We start from the raw sequence: 26,294 nt of genomic DNA on the forward strand, positions 1-26,294 counted from the left end.
TACTCTCTGTCACTCTTACTCTGTCACTCTTACTCTGTCACTCTTACTCTCTGTCACTCTTACGCTCTGTCACTCTTACTCTCTGTCACTCTTACTCTCTGTCACTCTAACTCTCTGTCACTCTTACTCTCTATCACTCTTACTCTGTCATTCTTACTCTGTCACTCTTACTCACTCTCAGTCACCCTTACCCATTCATACTCACTCTTACTCTCATACTCTTACTCTCAATTACTCTTACTCTCAATCACTCTTACTCCCAATCACTCCTACTCCCAATCACTCCTACTCCCAATCACTCCTACTCTCAATCACTCCTACTCTCATTCTTACTCTTACTCTTACTCCCAATCACTCTTACTCTCAATCACTCTTATTCTCATTCTTACTCTTACTCTCACTCTTACTCCCAATCACTCTTACTCCCAATCACTCTTACTCTCAATCACTCTTACTCTCAATCACTCTTACTCTCAATCACTCTTACTCTCATTCTTACTCTTACTCACTCTTACTCTCAATCACTCTTATTCTCATTCTTACTCCTACTCTCACTCTTACTCCTACTCCCAATCACTCTTACTCCCAATCACTCTTACTCTCAATCACTCTTACTCCCAATCACTCTTACTCTCAATCACTCTTACTCTCAATCACTCTTACTCTCACTAACTCTCAATCACTCTTACTCTCAATCACTTTTACTCTCACTCTTACTCATTCTGTCACCCTTACTCACTCTGTCACTCTTACTCACTCTCAGTCACTCTTACTTATACTCACTCTTACTCACACTTACACACTCTCTGGCACTCTCACTCACCTTCAGTCACTCTTACACACTCTTACCCACTCTCGCTCACTCTTACTCACTCTAGTTAATAAGAACACGCCAATATAAGACAACAAAATGTTTTCAGATTCTTTCACACCACTTTCCAGCAACTTTTATAATTTATATAAATTATCTTAGGGAATAATACATAAATTATATATTTAAACATGATATTAGTGTTTAGTGGAATGCATAAGGAGTCAAATTGTGTTAAAAAGACCGATTTATAGAAAATTTGGAAAACTACTTTTTTCTGATCATATTATAACAAAATGGATTTTGAACGTTTCACTCAGCCAATATATATCATTCACAATTTATTAATGAATTTTACAAAAAAAAAACACCATAAATTTTATATTTAAACATGTAAAAACTATTTGTAATACATTAGGAACAAAAAAGTTGTCGAAAAACAATTTATTACAAAACCTTTGTGTTTGGATTTTTTGATTAAAAGTTTCTCAAAGGCTGTCCTGCACCATTCTCAATGCAAATCATTCCCACGCCTATGGGAAGAGATAGACAAACGTTTTCTAGATGATTTGTGTTTGCTGGGCCTCCACTCTGAGGCATCTACCCCCAGACACCCTCCCCCCTGAGGCATCTACCCTCAGACATACCTCCACCCTGAGGCATCTACCCCCAGACACCCTCCACCCTGAGGCATTTACCCCCAGACACCCTCCACCCTGAGGCATCTACCCCCAGACACCCTCCACCCTGAGGCATCTACGCCCAGACACCCTCTACCCTGAGGCATCTACCCTCAGACACCCTCCCCCCTGAGGCATCTACCCCCAGACACCCTCCACCCTCAGGCATCTACCCCCAGACACCCTTCACCCTGAGGCATCTACCCCCAGATACCGCTTCCCCCTGAGGCATTTACCCCTCCCTCTGAGGCATTTACCCCCAGACACCCTCCACCCTGAGGCATCTACCCCCAGACACCCCTCCCCCATGAGGCATCTACCCCCCCCCTCCCCCACTGAGGCATCTACCCCCAAACACCCTCCCCCCTGAGGCATCTACCCCCAGACACCCTCCTCTTGAGGCATCTACCCCCAGACACCCTCCCACCCTGATGCATCTACCCCCAGACACACTCTCCCTGAGGCAACTACCCCCAGACACCCTTCCCCCTGAGGCATCTACCCACAGACACCCTCCCCCTGAGGCATCTACCCCAAGACACCCTTCCACCCTGAGGCTTCTATCCCAGACATCCTCCTCCCCTGAGGCATCTACCCCCAGACACAGACCCCCCTGAGGCATCTACCCCCAGACACCCTCCCCCCTGAGGCATCTAGCCCCAGACACCCTCCCACCCTGAGGCATCTACCCCCAGACACCCTCCCCCTTGAGGCATCTACCCAAAGACACCCTCCCCCCTGAGGCATCTACCCCCAGACACCCTCCCCACTGAGGCATCTACCCCCAGACACCCTCCACCCTGAGGCATCTACCCCCAGACACCCTCCTCCCTGAGGCATCTACCTCCAGACACCCTCCCCCCTGAGGCATCTACCCCCAGACACCCTCCACCCTGAGGCATCTACCCCCAGACACCCTTCACCCTGAGGCATCTACCCCCAGACACCGCTCCCCCCTGAGGCATCTACCCCCCCACTGAGGCATCTACCCCCAAACACCCTCCCCCCTGAGGCATCTACCCCCAGACACCCTCCCTCTTGAGGCATCTACCCCCAGACACCCTCCACCCTGAGGCATCTACCCCCAGACACCCTCCCCCTGAGGCATGTACCCCCAGACACCCTCCACCCTGAGGCATCTACCCCCAGACACCCTCACCCGTGAGGCATCTAGCCCCAGACACCCTCCCCCCTGAGGCATCTACCCCCAGACACCCTCCACCCTGAGGCATCTACCCCCAGACACCCTCCCCCCTGAGGCATCTACCCCCAGACACCCTCCCCCCTGAGGCATCTACCCCCAGACACCCTCCACCCTGAGGCATCTACCCCCAGATACCCTCCACCCTGAGGTATCTACCCCCAGACACCCTCCACCCAGAGGCATCTACCCCCAGACACCCTCCACCCTGAGGCATCCCTCCCCCCAGACACCCCTCCCCCCTGAGGCATCTACCCCACCCTCCCCCCTGAGGCATCTACCCCCAGACACCCTCCTCTTGAGGCATCTACCCCCCAGACACCCTCCCACCCTGATGCATCTACCCCCAGACACACTCTCCCTGAGGCAACTACCCCCAGACACCCTTCCCCCTGAGGCATCTACCCCCAGACACCCTCCCCCTGAGGCATCTACCCCCAGACACCCTTCCACCCTGAGGCTTCTATCCCAGACATCCTCCTCCCCTGAGGCATCTACCCCCAGACACAGACCCCCCTGAGGCATCTACCCCCAGACACCCTCCCCCCTGAGGCATCTAGCCCCAGACACCCTCCCACCCTGAGGCATCTACCCCCAGACACCCTCCCCCTTGAGGCATCTACCCAAAGACACCCTCCCCCCTGAGGCATCTACCCCCAGACACCCTCCCCACTGAGGCATCTACCCCCAGACACCCTCCACCCTGAGGCATCTACCCCCAGACACCCTCCTCCCTGAGGCATCTACCTCCAGACACCCTCCCTCCTGAGGCATCTACCCCCAGACACCCTCCACCCTGAGGCATCTACCCCCAGACACCCTTCACCCTGAGGCATCTACCCCCAGACACCGCTCCCCCCTGAGGCATCTACCCCCCCACTGAGGCATCTACCCCCAAACACCCTCCCCCCTGAGGCATCTACCCCCAGACACCCTCCCTCTTGAGGCATCTACCCCCAGACACCCTCCACCCTGAGGCATCTACCCCCAGACACCCTCCCCCTGAGGCATGTACCCCCAGACACCCTCCACCCTGAGGCATCTACCCCCAGACACCCTCACCCGTGAGGCATCTAGCCCCAGACACCCTCCCCCCTGAGGCATCTACCCCCAGACACCCTCCACCCTGAGGCATCTACCCCCAGACACCCTCCCCCCTGAGGCATCTACCCCCAGACACTCTCCCCCCTGAGGCATCTACCCCCAGACACCCTCCACCCTGAGGCATCTACCCCCAGATACCCTCCACCCTGAGGTATCTACCCCCAGACACCCTCCACCCAGAGGCATCTACCCCCAGACACCCTCCACCCTGAGGCATCCCTCCCCCCAGACACCCCTCCCCCCTGAGGCATCTACCCCCCCCCTCCCGCGCTGAGGCATCTACCCCCAAACACCCTCCCCCCTGAGGCATCTACCCCCAGACACCCTCCTCTTGAGGCATCTACCCCCAGACACCCTCCCACCCTGATGCATCTACCCCCAGACACACTCTCCCTGAGGCAACTTCCCCAAGACACCCTCCCCCCTGAGGCATCTACCCCCAGACACCCTCCCCCTGAGGCATCTACCCCCTGACACCCTGACACCCTGAGGCTTCTATCCCAGACATCCGGCCTCCTCCCCTGAGACGTCTACCCCCAGGCACAGACCCCCCTGACGCATCTACCCCCAGACACCCTCCCCTCTGAGGCATCTAGCCCCAGACACCCTCCCACCCTGAGGCATCTACCCCCAGACACCCTCCCCCTTGAGGCTTCTACCCCCAGACACCCTCCCCCCTGAGGCATCTATCCCCAGACACCCTCCCCCCCTGAGGCATCTACCCCCAGACACCCTCCCCTCTGAGGCATCTACCCCCAGACACCCTCCCCTTGAGGCATCTACCCCCAGACACCCTCCACCCTGAGGCATCTACCCCCAGACACCCTCCACTCTGAGGCATCTACCCCCAGACACCCTCCACCCTGAGGCATCTACCCCCAGACACCCCTCCCCCTGAGGCATCTACCCCCCCGCTGAGGCATCTACCCCCAAAAAACCCTCCCCCCTGAGGCATCTACCCCCAGACACTCTCCCCCTTGAGGCATCTACCCCCAGACACCCTCCCAACCTGAGGCATCTACCCCCAGACACCTTCCCCCCTGAGGCATTTACCCCCAGACACCCTCCCCCCTGAGGCATCTACCCCCAGACACCCTCCCCCCCTGAGGCATCTACCCCCAGTTACCCTCCACCCTGAGGCATCTACCCCCAGATACCCTCCCCCCCTGAGGCATCTGCCCCCAGACACCCTCCACCCTGAGGCATCTACCCCCAGATACCCTCCACCCTGAGGTATCTACCCCCAGACACCCTCCCCCTTGAGGCATCTACCCCCAGACACCCTCCACCCTGAGGCATCTACCCCCCAGACACCCTCCCCCCTGAGGCATGTACCCCCAGACACCCTCCAACCTGAGGCATCTACCCCCAGACACCCTCACCCGTGAGGCATCTAGCCTCAGACACCCTCCCCCTTGAGGCATCTACCCCCGGACACCCTCCCCCCTGAGGCATCTACCCCCAGACACCCTCCCCCCTGAGGCATCTACCCCCAGACACTCTGCACCCTGAGGCATCTACCCCCAGATACCCTCCACCCTGAGGTATCTACCCCCAGACACCCTCCACCCAGAGGCATCTACCCCCAGACACCCTCCACCCTGAGGCATCCCTCCCCCCAGACACCCCTCCCCCCTGAGGCATCTACCCCCCCCCCCATGCTGAGGCATCTACCCCCAAACACCCTCCCCCCTGAGGCATCTACCCCCAAACACCCTCCCCCCTGAGGCATCTACCCCCAGACACCCTCCCACCCTGATGCATCTACCCCCCAGACACACTCTCCCTGAGGCAACTACCCCCAGACACCCTCCCCCCTGAGGCATCTACCCCCAGACACCCTCCCCCTGAGGCATCTACCCCCAGACACCCTTCCACCCTAAGTCTTCTATCCCAGACATCCTCCTCCCCTGAGGCATCTACCCCCAGACACAGACCCCACTGACGCATCTACCCCCAGACACCCTCCCCCCTGAGGCATCTACCCCCAGACACCCTCCACCCTGAGGCATCTACCCCCAGATACCCTCCACCCTGAGGTATCTACCCCCAGACACCCTCCACCCAGAGGCATCTACCCCCAGACACCCTCCACCCTGAGGCATCCCTCCCCCCAGACACCCCTCCCCCCTGAGGCATCTACCCCCCCTCCCGCGCTAAGGCATCTACCCCCAAACACCCTCCCCCCTGAGGCATCTACCCCCAGACACCCTCCCACCCTGATGCATCTACCCCCAGACACACTCTCCCTGAGGCAACTACCCCAAGACACCCTCCCCCCTGAGGCATCTACCCCCAGACACCCTCCCCTTGAGGCATCTACCCCCAGACACCCTTCCACCCTGAGGCTTCTCTCCCAGACATCCTCCTCCCCTAAGGCATCTACCCCCAGACACAGACCCCCTTGACGCATCTACCCCCAGACACCCTCCCCCCTGAGGCATCTACCCCCAGACACCCTCCCCCTTGAGGCTTCTACCCCCAGACACCCTCCCCCTGAGGCATCTACCCCCAGACACCCTCCCCCCCTGAGGCATCTACCCCCAGACACCCTCCCCACTGAGGCATCTACCCCCAGACACCCTCCCCTTGAGGCATCTACCCCCAGACACCCTCCACCCTGAGGCATCTACCCCCAGACACCCTCCACCCTGAGGCATCTACTCCCCAGACACCCTCCACCCTGAGGCATCTACCCCCAGACACCCCTCCCCCCTGAGGCATCTACCCCCCCGCTGAGGCATCTACCCCCAAACACCCTCGCCCCTGAGGCATCTACCCGCAGACACTCTCCCCCTTGAGGCATCTACCCCCAGACACCCTCCCAACCTGAGGCATCTACCCCCAGACACCCTCCCCCCTGAGGCATTTACCCCGACACCCTCCCCCCTGAGGTATCTACCCCCAGACACCCTCCCCCCTGAGGCATCTACCCCGTTACCCTCCACCCTGAGGCATCTACCCCCAGTTACCCTCCACCCTGAGGCATCTACCCCCAGATACCCTCCCACCTGAGGCATCTACCCCCAGACACCTTCCACCCTGAGGCATCTACCCCCAGACACCCTCCACCCTGAGGCATCTACCCACAGACACCCTCCCCCCTGAGGCATCTACCCCCAGACATACCTCCACCCTGAGGCATCTACCCCCAGACACCCCCCAGCAAACAATTTTAGGTTGCCACAACATATCTGGAGAGTATTTGAAAGGATTGGAAACGTTTGTTTTATCGTATCAGATACGATATTGTGTGTGGACTTAAATAGGTTTCCAAAACTTATAACCAAAACCTACGTATCTAACACTAATTTGAGATGTTGTGGCAACTTTACAATCCTAACCTGAATCATTCATAATCCATTCATATACCAATATGAATCTCTTATGAAAGGTTTGAGCCTATAATCTGAACCTTTTTCACATCTTTGTGTTTAAAGTTAAATTTCTTGAAATTAAATTATATTTTATATTATATTATTTTTATTATATTTTATATTATAGTATTATTTTCAATTTAAATATTAAAACCAATTTAAGGGTAAAAAAAATCTAATAATTTATATTTCTTTTATTATTTACTAACAATTATAATTATTTACTAACGGAGAGAGGGGAGGCTGTACGGCGGAGAGTGGCGGCTGTGGCGGACAGTGGCGGCGGGCGGACAGTAGCGGCGGTGGCGGATAGTGGCGGCTGTGGCAGATAGTGGCGGCGGGCGGACCGTGGCGGCTGTGGCGGCGGTGGTGGACAGTGGCGGCGGGCGGACAGTGGCGGCGGGCGGACAGTGGCGGCGGCGGGCGGACAGTGGCGGAGGCGGGCGGACAGTGGTGGCGGCGGGCGGACAGTGGTGGCGGTGGGCAGACAGTGGTGGCGGCGGGCGGACAGTGGTGGCGGCAGGCGGACAGTGGTGGCGGCGGGCAGACAGTGGTGGCGGCGGGCGGACAGTGGTGGCGGCGGGCGGACAGTGTTGGCGGCGGGCGGACAGTGGTGGCGGTGGCAGACAGTGATGGCGGTGGCAGACAGTGGTGGCGGTGGCGGACAGTGGTGGCGGTGGCGGATAGTGGCAGCGGGCGGACAGTGGCGGCGGGCGGACAGTGGCTGCGGTGGCGGATAGTGGAGGCGGGCGGACAGTGGCGGCGGGCGGACAGTGGCGGCGGTGGCGGATAGTGGCGGCGGGCGGACAGTGGCGGCAGGCGGACAGTGGCGGCGGTGGCGGATAGTGGCGGCGGGCGGACAGTGGCGGTGGGCGGACAGGGCGGCGGCGGGCGGACAGTGGCGGCGGTGGCGGATAGTGGCGGCGGGCGGACAGTGGCGGCGGTGGCGGATAGTGGCGGCGGGCGGACAGTGGCGGCGGGCGGACAGTGGCGGCGGTGGTGGATAGTGGCGGCGGGCGGACAGTGGCGGCGGTGGCGGATAGTGGCGGCGGGCAGACAGTGGCGGCGGGCGGACAGTGGCGGCGGTGGCGGATAGTGGCGGCTGTGGCGGATAGTGGCGGCGAGCGGACCGTGGCGGCTGTGGCGGCGGTGGTGGACAGTGGCGGCGGTGGTGGACAGTGGCGGCGGGCGGACAGTGGCGGCGGCGGGCGGACAGTGGTGGCGGCGGGCGGACAGTGGTGGCAGCGGGCGGACAGTGGTGGCGGCAGGCGGACAGTGGTGGCGGCGGGCGGACAGTGGTGGCGGCGGGCGGACAGTGGTGGCGGCAGGCGGACAGTGGTGGCGGCGGGCGGACAGTGGTGGCGGTGGGCGGACAGTGGTGGCGGTGGCGGACAGTGGTGGCGGTGGCGGACAGTGGCGGACAGTGGCGGCGGTGGCGGACAGTGGCGGCGGTGGCGGACAGTGGCGGCGGTGGCGGCGGTGGCGGATAGTGGCGGCGGTGGCGGCCACTGGCAGCTGTGTCTGGCGGTGGTGGTGGGCGGTGGCGCGCGGTGGCAGCTGGTGGTGACGGCTGGTGGCAGTGGCAGCTGATGGCGGCTGGTGGTGGCGGTGGTGGCGGTGATGGCGGCTGGTGGTGGCGGCTGGCGGTGGCGACTGTGGCAACGGGCGGTGGCGGCTGATGGCGGGCGGTGGTGGCGGCTGGTGGTGGTGGCGGCTGGTGGCGGGCGGTGGTGGCGGCTGGTGGTGGTGGCAGCAGATGGCGGCTGGTGGCGGTGATGGCGGCTGGTGGTGGTGGTGGTGGTGGTGATGGCGGCTGGTGGCGGGCGGTGGCGGGCGGTGGCGGGCGGTGGCGGGCGGTGGCGGCTTGTGGCGGCTGGTGGTGGCGGCGGTGGTGGGTGGTGGTGGTGGTGGGTGGTGGTGGCGGCGGTGGTGGGTGGTGGTGGCGGCTGTGGTGGGTGGTTGCGGTGGTGTCGGCGGCGGCTGTGGTGGGTGGTGGTGGTGGCGGCGGCGGCTGTGGTGGGTGGTGGCGGCGGCGGCGGTGATGGGTGGTGGCGGCGGTGGTGGTGGGTGGTGGTGGCGGCGGCGGTGATGGGTGGTGGCGGCGGTGGTGGTGGGTGGTGGTGGCGGCGGCGGCTGGTGGTGGTGGGTGGTGGCGGCGGGTGGCGGTGGTGGGTGGCGGTGGTGGGTTTGCGGTGGCTGGTGGCGGGTGGCGGCTGGTGGTGGGTGGTGGCGGCGGGTGGTGGGTGGTGGCGGCGGGTGGTGGGTGGCGGTGGTGGGTGGCGGTGGCTGGTGGCGGGTGGCGGCTGGTGGTGGGTGGTGGCGGCGGGTGGTGGGTGGCGGTGGTGGGTGGCGGTGGCTGGTGGCGGCTGGTGGCAGGTGGCGGCTGGTGGTGGGTGGTGGCGGGTGGCGGCTGGTGGTGGGTGATGGCGGGTGGCGGCTGGTGGTGGGTGGTGGCGGGTGGCGGCTGGTGGTGGGTGGCGGGTGGCGGCGGGTGGTGGGTGGTGGCGGCGGGTGGTGGGTGGCGGTGGTGGGTGGCGGTGGCTGGTGGCGGGTGGCGGCTGGTGGTGGGTGGTGGCGGCGGGTGGTGGGTGGCGGTGGTGGGTGGCGGTGGCTGGTGGCGGCTGGTGGCAGGTGGCGGCTGGTGGTGGGTGGTGGCGGGTGGCGGCTGGTGGTGGGTGATGGCGGGTGGCGGCTGGTGGTGGGTGGTGGCGGGTGGCGGCTGGTGGTGGGTGGCGGGTGGCGGCGGGTGGTGGGTGGTGGTGGGTGGTGGCGGCTGGTGGCGGCCAGCTGGGACACACCCTTCACCACTGAAGGTCTAAGCACAACTAACCATATGTCTCTCTAACCACCAGCCCAGTGTTGCCAGCTCGCGCTCTCAAAATGTTTCCTTCAAAGATTGTACATTATCTTTGAACAACAAGTTTGATTATCAAGGAAATAATGCATATATTATTGTCACATTAATACTGTGCAATATCTTATTACATTCCTGCTAAATAATTATAATTTGAAACAGGACAAAAAATCCAACATATATATAAAAACCAACATTAGAGATCACGAGGCCTAGGCCTAGGCCTGTCTGTGACCACACATCCTGCTTTGCTGGCCTGCTACTCTCTCACACCTCACACTCTTAACTCTCTCATAATCACTCTCACTCTCAATCACTCTTACGCACTATTACTCACTCTTACTCTCAATCACTCTTACACACTATTACTCACTCTTACTCTCAATCACTCTTACGCACTATTACTCACTCTTACTCTTAGTCATCCTTACTCACTCTCATACTCACTCTTACTCTGTCACTCTTACTCTCTGTCACTCTTACTCTCTGTCACTCTTACTCTCTGTCACTCTTACTCTGTCACTCTTACTTTGTCACTCTTACTCTGTCACTCTTACTCTCTGACACTCTTACTCTCTGTCACTCTTACTCTGTCATTCTTACTCACTCTCAGTCACCCTTACCCATTCATACTCACTCTCTCACTCTTACTCTCATACTCTTACTCTCAATTACTCTTACTCTCAATCACTCTTACTCCCAATCACTCCTACTCCCAATCACTCCTACTCTCAATCACTCCTACTCTCATTCTTACTCTTCCTCTTACTCCCAATCACTCTTACTCTCAATCACTCTTATTCTCATTCTTACTCTTACTCTCACTCTTACTGTTACTCCCAATCACTCTTACTCTCAATCACTTTTACTCTCAATCACTCTTACTCTCAATCACTCTTACTCTCATTCTTACTCTTACTCACTCTTACTCTCAATCACTCTTATTCTCATTCTTACTCCTACTCCCACTCTTACTCCCAATCACTCTTACTCTCAATCACTCTTACTCTCAATCACTCTTACTCTCAATCACTCTTACTCTCAATCACTCTTACTCTCACTAACTCTCAATCACTCTTACTCTCACTCTAACTCTCAATCACTCTTACGCACTATTACTCACTCTTACTCTCAGTCATCCTTACTCACTCTCATACTCACTCTTACTCTGTCACTCTTACTCTCTGTCACTCTTACTCTCTGTCACTCTTACTCTGTCACTCTTACTCTGTCACTCTTACTCTCTGTCACTCTTACTCTCTGTCACTCTTACTCTGTCACTCTTACTCTGTCACTCTTACTCTCTGTCACTCTTACTCTCTGTCACTCTTACTCTCTGTCACTCTTACTCTCTGTCACTCTAACTCTCTGTCACTCTTACTCTCTATCACTCTTACTCTGTCATTCTTACTCTGTCACTCTTACTCACTCTCAGTCACCCTTACCCATTCATACTCACTCTTACTCTCATACTCTTACTCTCAATTACTCTTACTCTCAATCACTCTTACTCCCAATCACTCCTACTCCCAATCACTCCTACTCCCAATCACTCCTACTCTCAATCACTCCTACTCTCATTCTTACTCTTACTCTTACTCCCAATCACTCTTACTCTCAATCACTCTTATTCTCATTCTTACTCTTACTCTCACTCTTACTCTTACTCCCAATCACTCTTACTCCCAATCACTCTTACTCTCAATCACTCTTACTCTCAATCACTCTTACTCTCATTCTTACTCTTACTCACTCTTACTCTCAATCACTCTTATTCTCATTCTTACTCCTACTCTCACTCTTACTCCTACTCCCAATCACTCTTACTCCCAATCACTCTTACTCTCAATCACTCTTACTCCCAATCACTCTTACTACTCAATCACTCTTACTCTCAATCACTCTTACTCTCACTAACTCTCAATCACTCTTACTCTCAATCACTTTTACTCTCACTCTTACTCATTCTGTCACCCTTACTCACTCTTACTCACTCTCAGTCACTCTTACTTATACTCACTCTTACTCACACTTACACACTCTCTGGCACTCTCACTCACCTTCAGTCACTCTTACACACTCTTACCCACTCTCGCTTCACTCTTACTCACTCTAGTTAATAAGAACACGCCAATATAAGACAACAAAATGTTTTCAGATTCTTTCACACCACTTTCCAGCTACTTTTATAATTTATATAAATTATCTTAGGGAATAATACATAAATTATATATTTAAACATGATATTAGTGTTTAGTGGAATGCATAAGGAGTCAAATTGTGTTAAAAAGACCGATTTTTAGAAAATTTGGAAAACTACTTTTTTCTGATCATATTATAACAAAATGGATTTTGAACGTTTCACTCAGCCAATATATATCATTCACAATTTATTAATGAATTTTACAAAAAAAAACACCATAAATTTTATATTTAAACATGTAAAAACTATTTGTAATACATTAGGAACAAAAAAGTTGTAGAAAAACAATTTATTACAAAACCTTTGTGTTTGGATTTTTTGATTAAAAGTTTCTCAAAGGCTCTCCTGCACCATTCTCAATGCAAATCATTCCCACACCTATGGGAAGAGATAGACAAACGTTTTCTAGATGATTTGTGTTTGCTGGGTAGGTACAACATATATATATATATATATATATATATATATATATATATATATATATATATATATATATATATATATATATATTATATATATATATATATATATATATATATATATATATATATATATATAAATATATATAGTATGGCCTTGCATAGTACGCTGAGAAGTGCGTTCTGGCTACTAGGTACACACATATATATATATATATGTATATATATATATATATATATATATATATATATATATATATATATATATATATATATATATATATATATATATATATATATATATGTCGTACCTAGTAGCCAGAACTCACTTCTCAGCCTACTATGCAACGGCCCGATTTGCCTAATAAGCCAAGTTTTCCTGAATTAAATATATTTACTATAATTTTTTTCTTATGAAATGATAAAGCTACCCATTTCATCTATGTATGAGGTCAATTATTTTTTATTGGAGTTAAAATTAACGTAGATATATGACCGAACCTAACCAACCCTACCTAACCTAACCTAACCTATATTTATAGGTAAGGCTTAGGTTAGGTAGCCGAAAAAGCTAGGTTAGGTTAGGTTAGGTAGGTTAGGCAGACGAAAATACATTAATTCATGAAAACTTGGCTTATTAGGCAAATCGGGCCTTGAATAGTAGGCTGAGAAGTGCGTTCTGGCTATTAGGTACGACATATATATATATATATATATATATATATATATATGTCGTACCTAGTAGCCAGAACGCACTTCTCAGCCTACTATGCAAGGCCCGATTTGCCTAATAAGCCAAGTTTAGAGGAATTAATTGTTTTTCGACTACCTAACCTACCTAACCTAACCTAACCTAACTTTTTCGGCTACCTAACCTAACCTAACCTATAAAGATAGGTTAGGTTAGGTTAGGTAGGGTTGTTTAGGTTCGGTCATATATCTACGTTCATTTTAACTCCAATAAAAAAAAAATTGACCTCATACATAATGAAATGGGTTGCTTTATCATTTCATAAGACAAAAATTAGAGAAAATATATTAAATCAGGAAAACTTGGCTTATTAGGCAAATCGGGCCTTGCATAGTAGGCTGAGAAGTGCGTTCTGGCTACTAGGTACGACATATATATATATATATATATATATATATATATATATATATATATATATATATATATATATATATATATATATATATATGTATATATATATTAAATATGACCGAAAAAGTAAGATTAATAATTCTAACACGAATTTTCTCGATCTTTCTTACGATTCTTTTCACTGTTAATGGTAATTCAAAAATCAATTCTCCAAAATTCATTTTTATTTCTAGTCTGACGTGACACTTGAGCGCGTTTCGTAAAACTTATTACATTTTCAAAGACTTTAGTTTACACACACACACACAACTTTATCTGAATAGTGCTTAAACTATCTCCTTGCTTTCAAGAAGGCTCTTAGCTGCCGCTTTGAGCTCGGGGGACAGTATGGTGCTTCTGTAGTTGCCTCGATTCTTTCCTCCTTCTGCAATAAGTGGAGTTGTAGATTCTGTTGGACGACATATTTGACCTCGAGACAAAAGAAGGTCACCACCAAAGATACCTTACAAGCAGAACTTATTGCAGGAAGGAGGAAAGAATTGAGCCAATTGCAGCAGTACCATACTGTTCCCCGAGCTCAAAAAGGCAGCTAAGAGCTTGCGTGAGAACAAGGAGATAGTTGTCAGGAGAGGTGACAAGTCGCCAATATACGTCATTCTTAAAAAAGACGAATATATGGCGAAAATGAACCTCATACTCTCTGACCAAACTAAATTCCAAAGGGTAACGAAGGACACTACAGCCGAATTGAAAGCAAAGGTCAACAAATTGATCGAAACTGTGAATGCCAAGAAATCCGGACTCCATCTGCCAAAGATTATTGGGGAATATAAACCTGGATATGCGTATGGAAATGTCAAGACACACAAGCCTGGAAACCCACTTCGGCCAATCATTAGCCAGATACCCACACCCAAGTACAGACTGGCGAAACAACTCAACGGCTTGCTGACTCCTTATGTCCCTTGTGCCTTCAGCCTGAAGTCTCCAAAGGAATTTTGTTGACTTACTGCGGGGAACACGGGCCACAGGGATAAGAGCCTCGTTGGACGTAGAATCCCTGTTTACCAACGTACCTTTGGATGAAACAATCGGGATGATAGCAGACAGAGTGTATCGTGATCCGGCCTGTACTCCTCTTGACATACCAGAAAACATTCTAAGGAAACTACTCCAAGCTTGTACTAAAGAGGCACCCTTCTTGAGCCCGGATGGACACATGTATAAGCAAGTAGATGGGGTCGCCATGGGTTCTCCCCTAGGTGTCCTGTTTGCAAACTTCTACATGGGTACCATCGAGCAAAAAGTCGTAGTCGACATGAACTTGAAACCGGCCATATACTGCAGGTATGTTGACGACATTTTTACACAGGTACCTGATGTCAGACATTTGCAGGAGCTGAAGGAGGCGTTTGAGCAGAATTCTGTGTTGCGTTTCACTTACGAGATGGAGAAGGATGGGAAGCTGCCCTTTCTAGATGTAACAGTCATGGAAAGGAGCAGTTTTCCACACTGCAGTCTACACTAAGGAAACAAACATAGGAATGTGCCTGAATGCCAACAGTGACTGCCCAGACAGGTACAAGAGGAGTGTTGTTAACGCTTATGTTGACCGTGCTCTCAGCCACAGCTCAGAATGGATGCAAGTCGACGAAGAACTCTGTAGGGTAAGGCAGGTCCTAGTCAACAACGGCTTCTCCAATGGTTTCCTGGAAGACATCATAAGAAGGAAAGTGAAACGCCATGCAACCTCTGAAGAGACAACTAACACAACACCTATACCCCCTATTAGACTATTTTACAGGAACTTCTTTTCCACAGCCCATAAAACGGAGGAAAGGGTCCTTAAAGATATTGTTAATAGGAACGTTATCCCTACAGACAAAAATCAGAAGATACAATTGACGATTTACTATAAAACCAAAAAAATGGGCAACCTACTCATGAGAAACTCTCCAGACACAAAAGAGAACGCCTTAAAAGAGACCAACGTCGTCTATGGCTTCAAGTGCCCACTTTGGGACTGTAAGCCTTAAAGAACTCATTGTATTGGCAAGACAACAACATCTCTTTCCAGGCGATTAACGATGCATAAGCAACAGGGCTCCATTAAGGAACATATAATCTCTTCCCACAACCAGACCATCACCAGAGAAGTCTTAACAAACAAAACAGAAATTATCGATAGATACAGCGATAGCAGGCGGCTTGACATCTGCGAGGCCCTACACATCAAGAAGTCAACACCAGCAATCAACAGCCAATTAATGCACAACTATATTCTACCCACTTCAAGACTGTGCACTAATATAGAAGCATCAAGAAATATGGGCCAATAGGCCCTTTGCAGTTACTTCCATTCTTTCCTTTAATTTATCCAATTTATTCCCAATGTACCGTGTTCTGTCATGTGTTGAAAGTTTTGTTCACCTCATCCAAAACTATTGTAACATATCACCTCACCCAAATGCAGGTATAAAATGAAAGCTGTTTAAACTCTGTTTAGTGTTTTCAGGTTATAGTTGTGTGTGTGTAAACTAAAGTCTTTGAAAATGTAATAAGTTATTACGAAACGCGTTCAAGTGCCGCGTCAGACTAGAAATAGAAATGAATTTTGGGGAAATGATTTTTCAATTACCATCGACAGTGAAAAGAAACATAAGAAATATTGAGAAAATTCGTGTTACAATAATTAATCTTACTTTTTCGGTCATATTTAATATATATACATATATATATATATATATATATATATATATATATATATATATATATATATATATATATATATATATATATATATATATATATATGCAAACGAGCCTGAATGGTCCCCAGGACTATATACAACTGAAAACTCACACCACAGAAGTGACTCGAACCCATACTGCCAGGAGCAACGCAACTGGTATGTACAGGGACGCCTTAATTTGCTTGACCATCACGACCGGACATAAGGAAGTGATAGCCGAAGCTATTTCAACCACTTCCCCGCCGGCACTCGGATAGTAATCTTGGGCATAGCATTTTATCAAATCAGATTATCCGAGTGCCGGCGGGGAAGTGGTTCAAATAGCTTCGGCTATCACTTCCTTATGTCCGGTCGTGATGGTCAAGCGGATTAAGGCGTCCCTGTACATACCAGTTGCGTTGCTCCTGGCAGTATGGGTTCGAGTCACTTCTGGGGTGTGAGTTTTCAGTTGTATATAGTCCTGGGGACCATTCAGACTTGTTTGCATTTGTGTTCCTCACGTGTTGCCCCAAAGAATGAGGTGATTTGATAAAATGCTATGCCCAAGATTACTATCCGAGTGCCGGCGGGGAAGTGGTTCAAATAGCTTCGGCTATCACTTCCTTATGTCCGGTCATGATGGTCAAGCAGATTAAGGCGTCCCTGTACATACCAGTTGCGTTGCTCCTGGCAGTATGGGTTCGAGTCACTTCTGGGGTGTGAGTTTTCAGTTATATATATAATATATATATATATATATATATATATATATATATATATATATATATATATATATATACATATATATATATATATATATATATATATATATATATATATATATATATATATATATACATATATATATATATATATATATATATATATATATATATATATATATATATATATATATATATATATATATATATATATATATATATGTGTGTGTGTGTGTGTATATCACGAAAATAAACACGTGATTAAGAATGTGACAATGTCAGACCACGGAGGAAAAATGAAACAGGAATTTCCTTAAGTACTTTCGTATATTAAATACATCTTCAGAAGGTTAAATACATCTTCAGAAGACCTTCTGAAGATGTATTTAATATACGAAAGTACTTAAGGAAATTCCTGTTTCATTTTTCCTCCGTGGTCTGACATTGTCCTATATATATATATATATATATATATATATATATATATATATATATATATATATATATATATATATATATATATATATGCGGAAAATCCACAGAGAAATATGAAATGAGGTGAACGTTTCGGCTTTGTTAAAGCCTTTGTCAACACCAGACTGACTAAGGAGAAGGGAGAAGGGGGGAGATATATAGGCCGACACCTGACCAACCCATCCCAAGGGTTGGTCAGGTGTAATTAACCAAAAACAGGTAAAGCTAAGCTTAGAATGGTCAAAGAGGATTAAGCGGTCAGAGAATAAGGATGAAAGATTAAAGAAAAGCCTCATGAACTCACAATATATGAATATACAATTATAATGAGACATTGTAAGCCTCTCTATCAGAGTTGTTTCTTAAACTGTTGTGCAATATTATAACTTAAAAATGGATCAAGTTTGTACATTCCAGTACTAACATTAAGAAGATTTGGACACTGACTGATTAGAGCCGACTCAATCAAATTCCGTTCCACGAAATCCCCACAATTGGTAATGCTTTTTGCCCCATTCCAGTTAATATTGTGATCGCATAAACTCGTATGTAGATACAATGCATTAGACGTTTGGGCAGTTCTAATACTATAAGCATGTTGTGACAACCGCAATTGTAAGGACTTTCCTGTTTGTCCAAGGTACACAGAATCACAAATTTTTGCAGGGAATCGAATATATATATATATATATATATATATATATATATATATATATATATATATATATATATATATATATATATATATATATATATATATATATATTGTGACGGTAACGCGTTGGTGTTCGGCTGTTCAAAGCTAGGGGTATGGCCTCGTCACATAGTATTAAAAAAAATAGAAAATCTGGAACTTCGTCTGTGGTAAGGTAAGGAGAAGACACACAAAACACAAGTAAATTTTAACAATGAAATTTCAATTACGTTAAATAAACAAAACATGAATAAAATGGACAAACAAATTCGTATAATAAAATCAATCAATCAAAATAATAAGAATAATTAAATGACAAAATGAAAAGTTACGTTAAGACAAGTGAGCAAAATAACAAGAAGTGCAATATACAAGTAAATGAGAGGTGCAGAATATTGGCTTTAAGCTATCACCTCTCTCAGTACACGTACGCCAAAGCTTACGTCTACCAGGAAGAAGTGTTAACCGTGAGAAAGCACTGAATATTCTGAGGACTGAGGTCGTGGCGGCCCCAGACATCAAGTAGTATGGGGGGGGGGAAGTGCAGTTGCAGCCAGACCGGTGACCAATCAGCGAGGAGCCGGCAGCAAGACGGGTAGTTTGGCGGTTTGAGTCTGAGCAGGTGTTCCTGGCTGCATACGTTTTGCTCTCTGGCAAACCTTGCTGGTGTTGTTGTCGTTGTTGGACATTTCTTCCATAGTAGTTTTATATAGATGTAACGATGTATTTGTGGAGGGAAGAGCAGGCTCAATCTCTTGAAGGAGATTATCATCACAATATATATATATATATATATATATATATATATATATATATATATATATATATATATATATATATATATATATATATATATATATATATATATTGTTACGGAGGCCCTTCCAATTTCTCCCCAGATCCATCATTAAGGGTCATATCTACTAGACCTTCTGAGATGCAGGGAGTCTATTGATATATGTGGCGACGACATCGGCTGCCTGATAAGGGAGAAATTTACATTCATAAGTTTGTAGGTAAAGGGGGAAGTAACGCCCTTGATACAAATAAAGTGGTATTCCCTATCTGCAGATCCGCCATTTTTTGGACGACGCCAGCCGACTGCGGATTGGCTGACTTAGGTCACAGGAGACCAATCAGAGCCTACTGTGACGTCACCGAGTGCCCCTGGCGGCGCCGGCTGAGGTAACGTCAGAGTTGAACTGACTGTGGAGGCGGGAGGATGTGCCTCGATCAGCTCTCGAGAATTTGAGGATCTACAAGTCTTTCTCAGTGGATCATAGCTAGCCATCGCAGCCCACTATTGTTACTGGAGACCCTGTGCTTCTGGAAAGCAAGAAGAAACCAAGTTTATTGGGCAGAGAAGGGCCAAAACTTGGAAAATCGGTCGGTGACGACACTGGAGGATGTTGCCTGACGTCGAGGGTCTGGACGGTATGGCGGGCAGGCCTGGCTGTGACTTGATCACCTTTACTAAGGATGTTGGAGGGACAACACCGTTTCTAGGACAAGGAGCCTAATTGTGGAAGGAACGAGTGTGTGTACAGTGATTAGCTCAGTGCCCACTGGATGAGCCAGGATTGGGATATCTGAAACTCTGGGAGTGGTTCGGCGATGACGCGAAGGCTTCACAACACTTGAGGACTTGTGGAACGTTCCTGGATTGTCAAGGACCGACTCAGGAAGCGTGGGGACCTCACACCACCGAGGGACAGGCGTCGTGAGCCAGGAATGTAAAGGTAAATCAACTTCCCTCCCATTACTCCTTTGTTGAGTAGGCTAGATAGGCCTCGATATTGATCTATGTACGTTTCAGTATAACTTTGATACATTAGTAGTAGGATAGGCTGTAAGGCAGCTTGCTTTCAGGACTGTTGAAGAGGACAGTTGTGGTGTTTGTGTGTTACTGAGGAAGTCTTGGTTGTAGGGTTGATGTAAAGTCATAACTTGGTTACTGACTTTAATACTTAATATGATTACATGACTAGTAGCTACCAAGCTTGGCGGGCGTCCTGTACGCTCTTGTTTACCTTCTGTCTCTCTCTGGCGTCCCAGCCGCCGCACATAGAAAACGGATGGTACCATTTTCTGTGAACATGACATCCCTCCTTTTCTTTAAAAAGAATGAATACAGGATGTCTACCATGCTTGTAGCACAAAGCAAAGTTATTGACACAAAGTAAGTTATTAACATATCAAGAGATACTGCATACATTTAACATTAATTAAGCACACAAAGAATTTAAACAACTTAATCTTTTCCACAAAGGATTTCAATGTTAAAAATACATATGCAATGTTAAACAAACATGAAAGAAACTGTAATACAAAGTTACAAAATATTGAATGAGATATCTGCATTATTCAAACAATATTAAATTTAGTTTAGCACAATAAGTAAATACTTTTCATTACATAGGAACACAATTAATCATCAAATCGTGTAGGGCGTTTAACATGAAGTTTAGGACGAGAGTCCTTAAATGCAATAACATCCCTTGATGAATTGTTTGTCGGGTTATAACTATTTTTTTCTTTTTCTTTTGCACGACTTTGCACTTCATCATTTTCTACACTAGTTGGAATCACTTTGAAATAAGCCATATTACGTGTTATACTATGATCTCTATTACTAGCTGTTACCATAGTTCCTTTTACACTAATCACTTTATATGGTTTTGTATCATACGGCATATCTAACTTCCCTCTTTTTTCTTTTTAACGAGAACAGTGTCACCAACCTTTATGAACTGTTCCTTTGCACGTTGATCATGAGCAATTTTCATTTTGCCCTTGGCTAGTGCATCCTTCTGAGCGAGACGTTTATCCGTTACCTCGGCTGGCATGACGGGTAGTGCGATTCTCATAGGACGTCCAAATAAAAGTTCACCAGGTGACTTGCCCAGTGTTCCATGCGGTGTTGCACGGTAGTTCCTGAGAAAAGCATACATAGCTTGTTGATCGTCCTTCGGCATGAGCACAGCGTACCGCTTTCATGAGAGGTTGCATGAATCTCTCAACTTCTCCATTTGCTTGAGGATGTAGTGGCATCACACGGCGGTGTTTGAATCCAATATGCTCAGCAAAGTTGACAAAGTCTTGTCCATTGAATGGCGGTCCATTGTCCGTCTTGACAACTTCAGGAATGCCAAAGTTTGAAAAGATCTTGTCAAGTTTCGGGATGACGGCCTTTGCAGATGTGGAATTGATGATTTCTACTTCTGGATAACGTGAGTGATCATCAATGACTACCATCAAGTACTCTCCAGTTGGTAGTGGTCCGCAGAAGTCCATCGATACTTCCGTCCATGGTGCAGCAGGTAGTAGTGAAGGTTGTAGAGGTGTTGGTCTTGAAGTATCCACTGCAGCTTGGCAAGGGACACAGGCATCATGCATATCCTTTGCTTGACGATCAATGCCAGGAAACCACACCTTTTCTCGTAGCAGCTGTTTGGTCCTAACAAGACCTTGGTGTCCTTGATGTGCAAGCTGCAGAGCACGTTGCTGGAGAACAGCTGGAATAACGATACGAGTACCTCGCAGCACAGTGTCGCGTTGTTGCGTAACACTTAATTCTGTCTGGATGCGTTCAAGTGCTTTGAATGCATCTTGGTCAACTCCTGAGGGTGGGATGCGTGGAAACTTTTTCTTAGTCAATGCATCCACTGTTGCTTGCAGAGTTGGGTCCTCCAGGGTTGCAGTACGGATTTCATCAAGAGTAAGAGCCTTAGGGACTGCATCACAGGTTACAGAGTGTACATATTCCTCGGCAACTTGCTGATGCTTGGTGATGGTGAAACTGTTTGCAGAATGTCGACTGATGTAATCAGCGGGATTGCCTGCACCCGGTTTGTATTTCACCGTAAAGTTGTATGGTTGCAGACGAAGAGCCCATCTCTCAATGCGAGCTGGTGGTTTGGACTTTGGATTATTGAAGATGGTCTCCAACGGTTTGTGGTCAGTGACTATCGTGGTGAAGGGTGCACCAAGCAGATACACCTTGAAGTGTTCACAGCCCCATACAAGAGCAAGAGCTTCCTTCTCTGTCTGACTGTATCGTTGCTCAACATCTGTGAGAGAACGGCTGGCGTAGGCAATTACTACTCTGGAATCTGGTTGACCAGGTTTGTGTTGGGCTAAAACAGCACCTAAACCAACAGGACTAGCATCCACCGTTAACTCAGTGTCCATTGATGGATCAAAGTATGCAGCAGTCGCATTCTCTACTAGTGCATCTTTCACAGCATCAAATGCATTTTGCTCGATCTCGCTCCAGTACCATGATGCATTTTTCTTCAGGAGCTCACGTAGAGGCTTTGTAATGGTAGCAAAATCTGGAATGAAGCGAGAACAGTAGTTTGCCATTCCCAGAAAACTATGTACTTCAGTGGACGTTGAAGGAGGTGCAGCATTCTTGATATCTGCAACTTTCTTAGGATCTGGAGACAGACCTTTGTCACTAAGTACATGTCCAAAGAATTCAATTTTATGTTGATTGAACTCACACTTTGCTCGGCTTAGCGTCAAATTCTTTTCTCGTAAGCGTTGCAATGTTGCACGAAGAGCTTTGTCGTGTTCAGCTTGGGTACGGCCATAAACAATGATGTCATCAGACATGTTGTCAGCATTAGGTATATCTTGCAATACCTGGCTGATGGTGTGCTGGAATACCTCGGCAGCACTGTTAATACCAAAACTCAGGCGCTTGTACCTATACAGACCTCGATGTGTCGTAAACGTTGTGATGAAGCGACTCTCATCATCAAGTTCAAGCTGATGATAGCCCTTGTTTAAATCTAACTTGCTGAATACAGTTGCACCATTCAAGCGGTAGATCATATCATCTACAGTGGGTGTAGGATGGCGTTCACGCATTATTGCCTTGTTGGGAACACGCATGTCCACACAAATGCGTATCTCATCTGGATTCTTCGGCTTTGGTGGAGTGACAATTGGGCTTACCCATGGTGTTGGGCCTGTTACTGGTTCAATGATATCTAGTTCTATCAGCCTATCCAGTTCAGCATCGACTTTCTTGCGAGTATGGAATGGTTGTCGGCGATGTGGTTGGGCAACTGGAATTACATCTGGGTTGATATGCAGATGTACTTTGCTATCAGTATAACAACCTATGGATTTAAATCGATCAGAAAATTCAGCAACAATACCATCAACATTGTTTGCAGATTCCACTGCTACAGCATTAGAAAGCTGAAGTAGCCCCAATTTGGTTGAAGTCTTGTAACTGAGTAAAGACTCCTTTGCATTCCTAACAACATGGAATGTAGTAATGAGCATTGCATTCTTTGACTTAATCTCTGCAGTGAAAGTTCCAATCACTGGCAAGGCTAACATCGAAGCATAGGCAGTGGCTTTACCATTGTATTTTTCTAGCTTTGGGAACTGTTTTCTAAATTTTTTATAGTGGCACTCAGCCATGGTGTCAATGTTTGATCCAGTGTCAATGAGAACCTTGAGACAAATACCAGCAATGTATACACATGTCTCTGGGTTGTTTGGAAGATCATTCCATTCTGTGATTGCTTGTACTCCATAAGTATAATCACATTCACTGTCATCTGAGACTGGTTGTAATGAAATGTTGTCTTGTACATTATTAACATTCTGGATATGAGGTGCAATATTGTGTTTACCACCTCGACCCCTATGACCTGATCCTCGTACAGTGCTTTTATTCACTGACTGTGGTTTCTTTAGTGCAGAACGACACATAGCACCAAAATGACCTAGTTTTCCACACTCATAGCACTTCTTACCTTGAGCAGGACAAACATTATCTTGGTGTGGGTAGTCTCCTCCACAATTGTAACATTTATTGTTGACACCCTCTGATGTGGGTCGTCGTGACTGTTTGAGTCTTGTTCCTTGACTCCAGTTGTGATGTGGTTCTCGGCTCAATTTACTGTTAGGTTTGCCATGATATCTTCTTTGATCACGGTGTCCTCCCTGAACCTTACGTACCTCATCACTGTTAGTAACAGTGGCAGCACCGTTATTGGCACTGCACTCCATGACACGAGCATCACGTGCAGCATCTTCCATTCGACGAGCAATATCCAGTATCTTGGTAAGAGAACTTTCATCATCAACAAGTTCTAGAGCTCTTCGACGGAGACGTGTAGATGTGCATGTTTCAATTATTTGCTGTTTGATTTCTTGGTCAACATCAGCAAACTCACAATGGGCTGCTAAACCCTGCAGACGTGTGTGGTATTGATCCACAGTTTCATTAGAGAGTTGTTTTGCTCTCCTGAAATGCATAATTTCCATTGCAGTATTTTGCCTTGGTTTGAAATGCTCTGTTAGTTTGGCTTTGGCAGTGTCATAATCTTTGGCACCACCAGTGTCTTTCAGTGTGTCAAAGATGTCACAAACTCTATCACCTGCATAATGAAGTAGAAAGGCACGCTTTCTTTCAGCACTTTTGATGTCAGAAACTATCAACAAATTTTCAAACCTTTTAAGCCATTTGACCCACCTCTGTGACAGGTTTGTCTGGTCACAGTCAGGATCAAATGCAGGAAACTGAGGTATATTTGCCATTTTTACTGAATAAATGTAACTTATCACTTAAATGTTCCTCAGAATATTAAACACTTACTGCACTGAATATGTTAGTCAAGAATTCACTGTAATTACTTTAATTTTGCAAAGCACACAAGCATTTTAATGCAAAAGTTCACAACAGTGCACAATATAGCAGCAACTGACTTCTTACCTAGCCCTTGTGTACATGTGTTGTTCCTACTCACAGCAGCACAGCAGTTGTCAGCAGTTGGTACAGCAGTTGGTACAGCAGTTGGTACAGCAGTTGGTACAGCAGTTGGTACAGCAGTTGGTACAGCAGTTGGTACAGCAGTTGGTGCAGCAGTTGGTACAGCAGTCAATTCAGTGTGATGAATTTTGTAGCACGAAGCGTCGTTTCGTAACCAAAACATCAGGTTTTGTACACATCAAAGCGTCGTTTCGTACACAACGTCGGCAGATTCCTCAGTACACAGTTTCTTCAGCACAGCTTGGGTAGCACACAGCTTGAGTAGCACACAGCATCGGTTAGCACACAGCATCGTTTAGCACACAGCATTGGTTAGCACACAGCATCGGTTAGCATACAGCATCGGGTATGGCGCTCACAGCTTCTCTTCCTCCTCCAGGCAGCATGCTTCTCCCTTGTGTTTGAAACTGAACAAATACCTGCGTTCACAGTTCATCCTCGTCGCCAATGTGGTGTTTGTGTGTTACTGAGGAAGTCTTGGTTGTAGGGTTGATGTAAAGTCATGACTTGGTTACTGACTTTAATACTTAATATGATTACATGACTAGTAGCTACCAAGCTTGGCGGGCGTCCTGTACGCTCTTGTTTACCTTCTGTCTCTCTCTGGCGTCCCAGCCGCCGCACATAGAAAACGGATGGTACCATTTTCTGTGAACATGACAACAGTGTGTGTGGATGTAGAGGCGGTTGGAGAGGAGGAGGCTGACGTGGACGAAGCAGCCCCCCCTCTGTGAGAGGGTGTGAGACCCCCTTTTACATCTGCCCAGCTGAAGGAGTCACAGGAGGTCGTGAGAGAAGAATTGGTAACGATCTCCAGAATATTTATGCTTTATAACCATTTCTATCACTACTTGTATATGTGATCATGTAGTTTATGTTAGTAAATATCACATATTTTATTATTGTTTTTAAGTGCACCTCCATAATGATCTCTATGAGCATAGAAGAGGGATATCATAGTCCCACCTAGTAAAAATAACGTTTTCTAGAGAAGTTCTTAGTCGCTAGAGAGTGGTAAAGCAGCACAGACTTATATAAAAGTGTACCCTAGGCTATCCGTCCAGTATCAAATCTGTAGGAGTAGCAACACTTTGAATGATTGTCATTGCATCATTTTGAATGCTTT

The sequence above is a fragment of the Procambarus clarkii genome, chromosome 49, assembly GCF_040958095.1.
Source record: "Procambarus clarkii isolate CNS0578487 chromosome 49, FALCON_Pclarkii_2.0, whole genome shotgun sequence".
Lineage (NCBI taxonomy): Eukaryota > Metazoa > Arthropoda > Malacostraca > Decapoda > Cambaridae > Procambarus > Procambarus clarkii.